The 11,855-nt window shown below is 41.4% G+C and overlaps 1 pseudogene; it reads left to right on the plus strand.

Annotated features, from left to right (window-relative positions):
* The first annotated feature begins 6,924 nt into the window (after positions 1–6,924).
* Positions 6,925–8,906, plus strand: LOC116579572 (annotated as a pseudogene).
* Positions 8,907–11,855: the final 2,949 nt, after the last annotated feature.

An 11,855-nucleotide genomic window follows, 5' to 3' on the forward strand; every position in this document is an offset into this window, starting at 1 on the left:
GATGGGATCCAAGTTCTGGGATCTTGCTTCTTAGTCTAGAGTTTCTGTCTGCAGTATATTTACTTACAATCTTAGTGGTGTCCATGGTGGGGGAGGGGGAGCAGGTCACCTACCTTTCCTTGGCTCTTAGACTGTCTCGGTCCCCTAACCCCAACACCAACCAGGGTGGAGAAAATGCACTCAGAGGCAGCATATTTATGGAAGCTGTTCATACATTCTATATGAATGGGCTGTAGAAACAGGGCTGGCATGGAGGAAATGAACATTTACCATTGGTGCTGAACGCCATATCATCTGCCCCTGAATTTCTAGGATGTTATCTAGTCGTTTATGCAAACACGAGGCATTTTAAGTTATGGTATTGAAAACAGACTTGGCATTAAATCATAGTTCTGCTCTTTACATACTTTATAGAGAAAGTAGGGTGTGGTTTCATTCATACAGATTATTAGGCTCATCTCCTTAGAAGAGTCTAGCTTCTTGAAGTAATGGGATTGATGTGTATAGGATTTATTTCAGTGTAAGTAGCTCTTAAACTATACTTAAACTAAGTAGCTCTCAACTCTGCAGTTGAGAACAGAGACATAGGGAATGTTCATCACTTCTGTTATCTCGTGGTAAAGATCAGGTACGAAATATAAACACATGAGAACGCTTTTCATCAGACAGTTTACTGAGAGCCGCAGGTCCTTAACATAGCTCAGTTTCTCTAGATTCAAAACGGAGGGAAGAAGGCAGGGGATTTTACCTCCATGATGATCTAACAACTTCTCTTCCTGAAACCTTACACCCCTTCTCTCTCATTCCACCTCCAACAGTGGAAGAGAACTTGCAGACTTCCCATTACCTCGTCTACACAGGGACTGCGTCCCTCTCTGTGTACTTTGCCTTCCCTCCTGTGACTTGGGCTGCCACCTTCCTTTGCCTTCTCAAGCATCTGGCTCCAGCAGTTTTTCCCTGTTCTGCATCTTCCAGTTTTCCCTCTCCACTGGATCATTCCCAGCAGCATATGTATTTGCTATAGTATCACCCATTGTAAGATGAAAAAACAAACAAACAAACAAACCTTCTTTACCCTGTATCCTTCCTAGTGATGACTTACTTCTCTCCTCCATTTAGAGCAAATCTCCTTGAAGGAGCTGTTATATTCTTTCTTGAATGCGCACAAGCTTTCAGCCCCTCACTCCCCTCTGCTGAAGGGGCTCTTGCCAAGGTCACCAATGACCCTGTGTCTTTAACTCTGGTGGTCGTTTCTCAGACCTCATCTTGCTTGACCAGCCTGCCCACAGCATCTGATGCTCCTTCTTTCTCCAACTCTTTATAAACCCTTGGCTTCAGAGAACTCGCTGTCTTGGCTCACTGCCTTTATCACTGTTAACTCTTCTGCATTTTCCTTTGCTGGCTTTTCCTAATTGCCCCCACCTTTAAATTTTGGGTACGCCGGGACTCAGTCTTTGGGTCTCTTCTCTGTATTCCCATTCCTTATATTTCCACTTCTGAAACTTTCTCACAGCAGGGCCTACACGGGACAAAACGCCTTGTTTTGTCACCCTGGGATCATCAAGGTTGCCCTGGGCTGCCACATCTTGGCTCACTGTAACCTTTTTTTTCTTTAAGATTTTATTTATTTATTTTATTTATTTAGAGCACGTGAGCAGGGGGAGGGGCAGAGGGAGACGGAGAGAGAGAGACTGTCAAGCGGACTCCATGCTGAACATGGTGCCCGATATGGGGCTCCATCCCATGACCCTGAGATCATGGCTTGAGCTGAAATCAGGAGTCAGGAACTTAACCAACTGAGCCACCTAGATACTCTCCGTAATGCTTTTATGGCAGAGAAATGCCAGGTACAAATCTTTACTAGATGATCTGTTCTCTGTTCCAGACTTTCAATAGCATCTGCACTTTGATCTCTAAATATGTATCTTTAGCCCAGATCCTTCCCCTAAATGTATCCTGCCTCCTGGAAGTCTCCATTTGGATGTCACTTTCAGCCAGACCTTGGTTCTTTTTCAGGAGGAATTACTCTAGAAATAGGTATAGATTTCGTGCATCCATGGAGGAGGTGAGTTCAAGGTCTTCCTACATTGCCATTAACAAGGCAGCCCTTAAGGGTGAGGGGAGGGCTGATAGAGAGAGAGAGAGAGAGAGAGAGAGAAGGGAACACAGAGAATCAGTGTGAAAATCAGTTCCTGAGGCTTAACACTCAAATAAGAGAGTTCTAGAAAGTGAAATCAGAAAAAGCTGAGGAAGGATATAATTGGCTAATTCAGGGCACCAAAATTTCTAAGTTAAAATGACCCATCTCAGTACTCCTCTCAATGGATAATTAAAAAAAGAAAAAAAAAAGATATGAAATCACGAAATTTTAGACTTCCAGGGATAAAGAGAAAATTGTTAACAGGTTATAGAGAGGAAAAAAATAACATTAAAAAAGATTAAGCAACAGAATGACTTCTTACCACAATTTTCTGAAGAGGCCGTGCCTGAAAATTTTTTTTAGTATAAAAATATTGATATTAAAAGAAACTGTCATCATTTGCAGATCCTATGATTGTTTGACCTAAAAAATCCATGACAGTTAACTGAAAAATCCAACCATCAGAACTAGTAAGATGGCTGGATATAATACATGAAAAATCAGTAGCAGTTCTACACCTATCAGTCTCTCAAACTCCTCAGGTTTTAACCAAACTCCTTTTTTCCCCACAACAGGGTATTTTGGATATTCACATTTCTGTGAATTTTATCATTACACTTTCAGTTACTCGGTCTACACACCTTAGGGTTATCCTTTAATTTTTCCTCCACATTCAAACAGCAACCTTATATTACAGATCAATCCCACACGATGTCTTTTGAGGATGTCCCCTCTGATAGCACCACTACAACATCCATATATTTTCATTTACTTCATTCAACACAAGTCCAACTCCCTTCCCCCCTGACTTTGCTCTACAGTAGAGGCTGGAAATATGGAAATACTCGAAATCTCAGCCTTGAAGCCAGGGGTGACCATTTCACATGGGTCAGGCCAGTGAGCCATTAGTCAGACATCCCTGGAAAGACTGCAGGGTTTTCAACAAAAACTAAGGAAGACCAACAGAATGGATAACATCTTTAAAGTGCTGGAAAAAACCAACCTATAATTATGTATCCAGTAAAAATATCCTTCAAAGAAGTGAAATAAAGGGGATTTCCTCAGGCTAAAGGAAAACAGCCTCAGATAGAAACACACACTGTAGGAAGGAATGAAGAGTGTCAGAAAGAAAGAATATGCGAGAAATATAAAGGAACGTTCCTTACTTAGAAAACAAATAATGATAGTGTTTTATAAAATTCGTAATATATGCAGAAGGAGAAATATGACAATGTATAGGGAAAAAAAAGGCAAGAGTGGGGGCAACTGGGTGCCTCAGATGGTTAAGCTTCTGCCTTCCACTCAGGTCATGATCCCAGGGTCCTGGGATCCAGTCCTCCATGGGGCTCCCTGCTCAGCGGGGAGTCTGCTTTTCCCTCTGCCCCTCCCCCCTGCTTGTGCTTTCTCTCCCAAACAATAAATAAAAAAATTTTTTAAAAATGGAAAGAAGAAGCAAGAGGGTATTAAAAATGGAGATAAGTTTCCTGTATTGTTTAGAAAGTAGTAAAAGCACTAATTTAAAGAATCTGCAGCAACAATTTAAAAAAAAATTTTTTTTAAACATTTTTTAAATTTATTTGAAAGATGGAGAGATCTCAAGTAGGCAGAGAGGCAGAAGCAGGCTCCCTGCTGAGCAGCGAGCCGGATGCAGGGCTGGATCACAGGACCCCGGGATCATAATGTGAGGTGAAGGCAGAAGCTTAACCCACTGAGCCACCCAGGCGCTCCTGCAGCAACTGTTTTTAAGTAAGCATGCGTATACTAATGTCCATGAAAAGATTACTAATGGAATGATTACTCTAAGAATGTTTTTAAAGATAATATAGGAGAAGAATAGTTAAGACATTGATGAATCCAAAGAAGGCTAAACAGGAAGACTAAATCCAGTTTCTTGACTGAGGGTTTGTGGGACCCTAGACTGCCAAAAAGATATTGCCTAGAAATTATGCTCGAGGCAGAAAAAAAAATCATTGTGTTTTTTTTTTTTTTTTTTTAAAACTCTGCATACCATGCAATGCCAGTGCTCATAGGGATGAAGGAAGCTCTTTAGCAACTTGGTTAGTGATCTTTTAGCCGATTTGGCGGTGCACAGTACAACCTCTTTTATTTGTTAAGCCCAGACTCTGTTCTGAAGTAAGAAAAGGAGTAACAGATAAGTCAGAAAGATAGGAGGGAGCCGGATTCTGTAGGGTCTTGTAGACCACTATAAAGACTTTGACTCTAAGATAGGAAATCACCAGTAGGTTTTGAACACAGGAGTATCCTGATTTGGCTTTATTTTATTTTATTTTTAAATTTAAAACCATTTTTTAAAAAAGTAGGCTCCATGCCCAGTGTGGAGCCCAAGGTAGGGCTTGAACTTACCACCTTGAGACTGAGACCTGAGCTGAGATCAAGAGTCAGATCTGTAACTGACTTAGCCAGCCAGGTGCCCTGACTTCTGTTTTAAAATAATAATTCTGAATGCTTTATTGAAAACAGGTAGTGGGAGTGCACAGGCTAAAGCAAAGAGGTTGGTCTGGACACAGTTGTACTAAACTGAGAAGATGATGAATCTTTATAACCAGGATGGACAGTGGAGACAGAATCTTGGTACATTTTGGGGTGACACCAACAGATTTTTTTTCCTGATGGATCAGAGGGAGGGTGTTGGAGAAATAAAAAAGTCTGACTACAAGAAGTCTGACCTGAGCCACTGGAAGAATGAACCCGCCATGTACAGATATGGGGAAGATGATGGGATAAGCATTTCTGAGACTAAGATCAAGAGATCGGTTTGAGAGATGTTATTTCTCTCTCATTCTCTTCCCTTCTGGAAAGTTTTCTTGACTTACCTTTTTAAAGTCTATTTTATGAAGTCTTTAAATTGTTGATTGCCAGGAGATTTTCCCATTTTTTAAAAATTTATTTATTAGAGAGAGAGAGCATGCAAGTGTGTGGGGGGAGGGAGAGAAGGAGGCGGGGGCGGGGAGGTAGAGAGAGAGAGAGAGAGAGAGAATCTCTAGCAAACTTGCTGCTGATAGGGCGCCTGGGTGGCTCAGTGGGTTAAGCTGCTGCCTTTGGCTCAGGTCATGATCTCAGGGTCCTGGGATCGAGCCCCACGTCGGGCTCTTTGCTCAGCAGGGAGCCTGCTTCCTCCTCTCTCTCTCTGCCTGCCTCTCTGTCTACTTGTGATCTCTCTCTGTCAAATAAATAAATAAAATCTTTAAAAAAAAAAAAAAACAAAACAAACAAAAAAAAAAACTTGCTGCTGAGTGTGGTGCTCTATCTCATGACCCTGAGAGCATGACCTGAGCTGAAACGAAGAGTCAGATGCTTAACTGACTGCACTACCCAGGTGCCCCTCTAATATATTTTTTGAGTGTCCTTTTTCTAGAATTCCTACTCTTGTTTCATGGATGAAATATTTTTTTCTCTCTGAAAACATTAGTTATAATATAAAAGTTTTTTTTTCCTGCCCCATGAGGTATTCCCCTCTCCCCCACACCCCAGGTTCCTTTCTTTCCAGGGTTTCATTTTTTTACAATTTTTATTCAAAGCTAGTAATTCTGCAAGGTTCATTGTAGAAAACAGCATTATCTGCTCCTATTCCTTTATCTCATTTTGCTACTTCCCTTCCCCCAGTCAAACACTCTCTGTTCTTTTAGCTGATATTTCTAAATACCATGCTTGCATTGCTACCTCTTGACTTTTCAGTTTCAGGCCCCATCCTTTTCATTGGTAAATGAGAATTTATCCCTCCTTCCTCTCTGTGCTGCCATAAGCCTGCTCTGTTGTCATCCCTCCATGCTTCTGATGTTATTAGGTAGTTACTGCGTGGGAACACTATTATTCTCTGCCTGTTGCAATTATTTTTCTTTTCTTTTCTCTTTTTTTAAAGATGTTATTCTTTTTTTTTTTAAAGATTTATTTATTTATTTGACAGAGAGAGATCACAAGTAGGCAGAGAGAGAGAGGAGGAAGCAGGCTTCCTGCTGAGCAGAGAGCCCGATGCGGGACTCGATCCCAGGACCCTGAGATCATGACCTGAGCCGAAGGCAGCGGCTTAACCCACTGAGCCACCCAGGTGCCCCTTAAAGATGTTATTCTTAACTCATCTCTACACCCACTGTGGTGTTCGAACTCACAACCCTGAGACCAGGAGTTGCAGGACTCCTGACTGAGCCAGCCAGGTGCTCCTCCCCCTTTTCTTACTGATTTGTAGGAGTTCTTTATATAGCTAGGCTATTATTCCTCTGTTAATTGTATGTGTTGCAAAAAGTCCTCATTCTGAGTCTGTCTTTTCACTTCTTTATATAGAACTTTATAGTGCTATTGTTATATAGAACTTTAAATCCTAATGTAATCACACATAGCAGTCTTTTCTTGATGGTTTGTGGTTTTCCCTCTCTTGTTAAAGGAAATTACCGAGAGGTCATGAAACTATTTTCCTGTATTTCCTTCTAAAAATGTAAAATCTTGCTTTTCACATTCAGAACTTCAATTCACCTGCAAAATAAATTTTTCTGTATGATCTGAGGTAAGGATAAACTTTACATGATTTTCCATGTAGGTTATCAGCAATCCCAACGCCATTTATTGAAAAGCTACTGTGGGATCTGATTGGCTGGGTCATGCTGATGGCAGCTGTGGCCAAGAGGGTGGCCAGAAAGCAGCTGTGGAGTCCAACAGACTTGCAAGTTGAAAACTTGAGATTTTTGCATCTTGTTCTGCTCTGCTCCTAAGACATTGCACCTTCTTGGCCCCATTGCTGCCCCCGGAGTCCATTTGAAGGGCATGGTTGGATGGAGTGTCTGAGCCTGGGGGATGGTGGAGCTGCCCCCTTGGTCACCTCCAGTGGGTGCTTTGCCCCAGACCAGCCCTGTGACCTCTGTGAGGAAGGTGTTGCTCTGGGATTGGAAAGAGTGGGAGGAGACAAGAAACAAATGGGGACAAAAAGCAGCAGTGATTGGAATCCCGAGCGGCAAGAATCCATTGCTTCTGCTCTGGTTGGTGGTGGTACCGTGACAGAAAGCCACGAGTTTGTCCCATGCGTTGTGAAGCAAAGGTGATTGGGGAAGACAGCAAGAAGATAGGATGAGTATTTGATCAGCCCACAAGGACTGAAGTTCGGATCTCAAAGCGCCCTTGCTAATTATCCCCACAAAAATGGAGAGACTTGTTTTACGCTGGAAGATTTGATTTTACTGTCCCTTCTAAAAGGGGCGTCAGGTTCAGATACAAAGACTTCAGTGGTGCACCTCTGACATCCCAAATGCGAAATTAAAGTAACAATTCAGACTGGAACCTTGGGGCACGAAGCTGGTGGAAAAAAGATGCCTCTCCCCTTGAAAGTGGTAGTTTGGAATGGCAAATTGGCAGGGGATTAGCTAACTTTAAAGAAGATGAGGGGTGTTAATGATGTTGACTCAGGAAAAGTTGGAAAGTCCAAAGGAAAGGGGAGACATTCTGAAAGGAATTCAAAGAAGAAAACTAAAAAACAGCCTGCTGGAAGGGTCTCCCAGATTCTGCTCAAAGCAATAGGAAAAGAGAATCTGAGTTTAATAAGGCAGATGCTGAAAGTGAACCTTGTACAGAAAGTCAGCTTGATTAAAAAAAAAAAAAGTTTTAGCTCCATTTCTGACACTGGAGCAAATAACAAGCCCCTGGAGTAACCAATGGAGAAAAGTGACTGTTAAAAAAAAAAAAAAGCAAAAAACCCCCAAGAAAACCCAAAAGCCCCAAAAAACTCATTGAGTTCAGGATCAAATTTTTGTTTTGAACAAATAACTTCTGGCAGCGTAAACAAATTCTGTTCAAGCGAAGAAGCACAAGGAGAAGTGTGAGGAAACCTTTTCGGAAGCCGGGGAACTATAAACAAAAGTAGAAACTGGGGGAAGGAAGGAACATTTGCATCCTGACAGTTGAAAATGTGGCTCTGAAATGGACAACTCATAAACTGAGAAAGACTATTTCTCTGAAAATATGTCAAGAAGATACCGTTCCACAGACACAAATAGATAAAAGGAAAACAAGCCTATGTTTTCCCAGCGAATAGAACAGAAAAGCTCTTCAGCCATTCCCCGCCCCTCCCCACCCACCACAATGCAAAGTCTTTAAGAAATGGACACCCCCTTGGTCACCTTTTAATTTTGTCCAAGAGACGATTTTCCATGAGCCATGGAAGTTCTTCATTGCTACTGTAATTCTCAGTCAGGCAAAAGGACAATGCCTTTGTTTTGAGTTTTTCTGGAGAAGTGTCCTTTGGCTGAGGTAGCAGGAGCCCCAGATTAGAGAGATGGGTCAGAACCTCTTAAACCTCTTGGTCTCTATGATCTTCTTCTTCTTCTTTTTAAAGATTGTATTTATTTATGTGACAGAGACACAGCAAGAGAGGGAACACAAGCAGGGGGAGTGGGAGGGCAAGAAGCAGGCTTCCCACTGAGCAGGGAGCCAGATAGCGGGGCTTGATCCCAGGACCCTGGGATCATGACCTGGGCGGAAGGCAGACGCTTAACGACTGAGCCACCCAGGTGCCCTGCTCTTTGATCTTTGAGCACTGTCAAGTTCTCAGCTGAACATCTGACCAAGCAGTGGAGGCATCCGATTGAGCCTCCTGGGACTGGCAACTATGGCAATGACTCTTACTGAATTTTTTTTGCATTAGTGAGTGGAAACAGGTGCATCCTGAAGACCATAAGCTAAATAAACATCATGAATGGCTTTGGGAAACTTGTGAAAAATTAATTCTGTCTTAAAAGTCTTTGAAGTTTTCAAACTCCTTTTTTATACATGACTTTGTACTTGATTCATAAGAGCCCCATTAAGTGCAACCCTGCTTCATAGGCATGTAGATTTTAATCAGTCCAGTTGGAAACATAATGTAGGTTTTTTTGTTGTTGTTGTTTCAAATACACACACACACACACACACACACACACACCCCTATATATATATTTAAATATTTTATTTACTTGACAGAGAAAGAGACCATACGGGAGAGAGGGAACACAAACGGGGGTGGGAGAGGGAGACGCAGGCTTCCCGCCGAGCAGGGAGCTCGATCCGGGGCTTGATCTCAGGATTCTGGGATCACGACCTGAGCTGAAGGCAGATGCTTAATGCCTGAGCCACCCAGGTGCCCCTCAAATTTTTATTTAAATTCTAGTTAGCTAACATACAGTGTAATGTTGGTTTCAAGTGTAGAAGTTAGTAATTCCTAACTTACATTTAACCCAGTGCTCATCACAAGAGTCCTTCTTAATACCCACACCCATCTAGCCCACCCTCTACCCACGTCCCCTCCAGAAACCTTGTTTGTTGTCTATAGTTGGGAGTCTTTTATGATTTGAGTCCCTCTCTCTTTTTTTGTCTGCCTTCCCCCATGATCGTCTGTTTTACTTCTTAAATTCCACACACAAGTGGAATCATATGGTATTTGTCTTTGGCTGACTTTATTTTGCTTAACATTATACTCTCTGGCTCCATCCACATTGTTGCAAATGGCAGGATGTTCTTTTTTTTTTTTTTTTTAAAGATTTTATTTATTTATTTGACAGACAGAGAGCACAAGCAGGCAGAGAGGCAGGCAGAGAGAGAGGAGGAAGCAGGCTCCCTGCAGAGCAGAGAGCCCGACACGGGGCTCGATCCCAGGACCCCAGGACCATGACCTGAGCTGAAGGCAGAGGCTTTAACCCACTGAGCCACCCAGGCGCCCCCAGGATGTTCTTTTTGATGGCTGTGTAATATTCCATTGTGTGTATATATACACACCATGTCTTCTTTATCCATTCATTAACTGATGGACATTTGATCTCTTTCCATAATCTGCCTATTGTTGATAATGTAGCTATAAGCATTGAGGTGCATGTGCACTTTCAAATCAGTGTTTTTGTATCCTTTTTAACTTTTTGAAGAATCTTCATACTGTTTTCCAGAGTGGCTGTACCAGTTTGCATTCACAATGGCAGTATAAGCCGGTTCCCCTTTCTCTGCATCCTTGCCAGCATCTGTAGTTTCCTGTGTTGTTAATTTTAGCCATTCTGACAGGTGTGAAGTGGTAGCTCATCATGGTTTTGGTTTGCATTTCCCTGATAATGACTGATGATTTTCTTAATGTGTTTAACCCTGATAGATCTTTGCTACTAATACTAGAATATATTTGGAGATTTAAGAAAAAATAAATTATCTGACAGCAATCCAAAAAATGCAAATGACTTTTCTAATAATGAAATGTGATTTGAAGTTTAGAAAAAAAAAAAAAGCTTCTGTTCTTCACTGGTATTTTTAGTGCCTTTCCTATCATTTGTCAAATTCACACATATGTTTAAGTCTTGTGTTCTTTTAAATTTTTTTTTAAAAATTTTATTTATTTATTTGACAGATCACAAGTAGGCAGAGAGGCAGGCACATAGAGGAGGGGTGAAGCTAGCTCCCTGCAGAACAGAGAGCGGGATGTGGGGCTCGATCCCAGGACCGGAGACCATGACCCGAGCTGAAGGCAGAGGCTTAACCCACTGAGCCACCCAGACGCCCCTTGTGTTCTTTAAAAAAAAAAAATAAAAATTATTTACTTATTTGAGAGCGAGAGAGCGATTGAGAGAGCGCACAAGTGGGGGAGGTACTGAGGGAGAGGGAGAAGCTCACTTCCCACTGAGCAGGGAGGCTGATGGCTGGACTGGATCCCAGGAGCCTGAGATCAGGACCCGGGACAAAGGCAGAGGCTTAAACAATTGAGCCACCAAGTGCTCCTAAGTCTTGTGTTCTTTTTATGCCTCTATGTATATTCTTTTTTGTGTATTCCATTGGTCTACTGCTTCAATTACAATGTCTTCATTATTATAGTTTGACTATATGTCTTTGATATCTAGGATGTTTTTGTTCTTCAATAATTTCTTGGCTATTCCTAGCCTTTGTTGTTCTGTATAAATTTTAAGATCATCTTATCAAGTTCCATGAAAATCCCTTTTGGGATTTTGATTTACAGTTGCATTGCATTTATATATTAGATCGGAGAATTAGCCTGATTTTGGTTATGGTATTAGGTATTCCCTTTCATGAATGTGGCATACATTTTCCAGTTTTCTTTAATGTCTCTCAGCGACATTTTATACTTTTCTCCGTGGAACCCTGGCATGTATTTTGTTAGATGCATTTATTTATGTTTTTACAGTTATTATAAAGTGATATTTTTCAGAGAAAATGTCTGTCATAGGCATATAGGGATGAAATTGCTTTTTGTGTATTTATTTTATATAAAGCACAGCTTTGCTGAATTCTTAATATAATATTTTGGGTTTTCTATCTACATAATTTTATCACATGATTAATAATAATTTGATCCTTCTCTTTCATCCTTTAGTCCTCTTATTTATCTTACATGTTTTACTCTGCTAATATCTCTAGTACATCACTGAACAGAAATAAAGATGCATTTATCTTTGTTGCTGATGATTAAGGGATATTCTGTCTCAATTCTAATATTACTTTTGCAGTAGGATTCTGGTATTTATTTTCTATTCCCAGCTTCCTGAAGAGTTTTTTGTTGTAGGGTCTCCTGGGTGGCTCAATCAATTAAGCGTCTGCCTTCGGCTGAGGTCATAATCCTGGGGTCCTGGGACGGAGTCCCATGTTGGACTCCCTGCTCAGCAGGGAGTTTGCTTCTCCCTCTCCCTCTGCCCCTCCTCCCTGATTGTGTTCTCTCTCTCTCTCTCTCTCTCTTTCTCTGTGTCTCCAT

Source organism: Mustela erminea, chromosome 19, assembly GCF_009829155.1.
Source record: "Mustela erminea isolate mMusErm1 chromosome 19, mMusErm1.Pri, whole genome shotgun sequence".
NCBI lineage: Eukaryota > Metazoa > Chordata > Mammalia > Carnivora > Mustelidae > Mustela > Mustela erminea.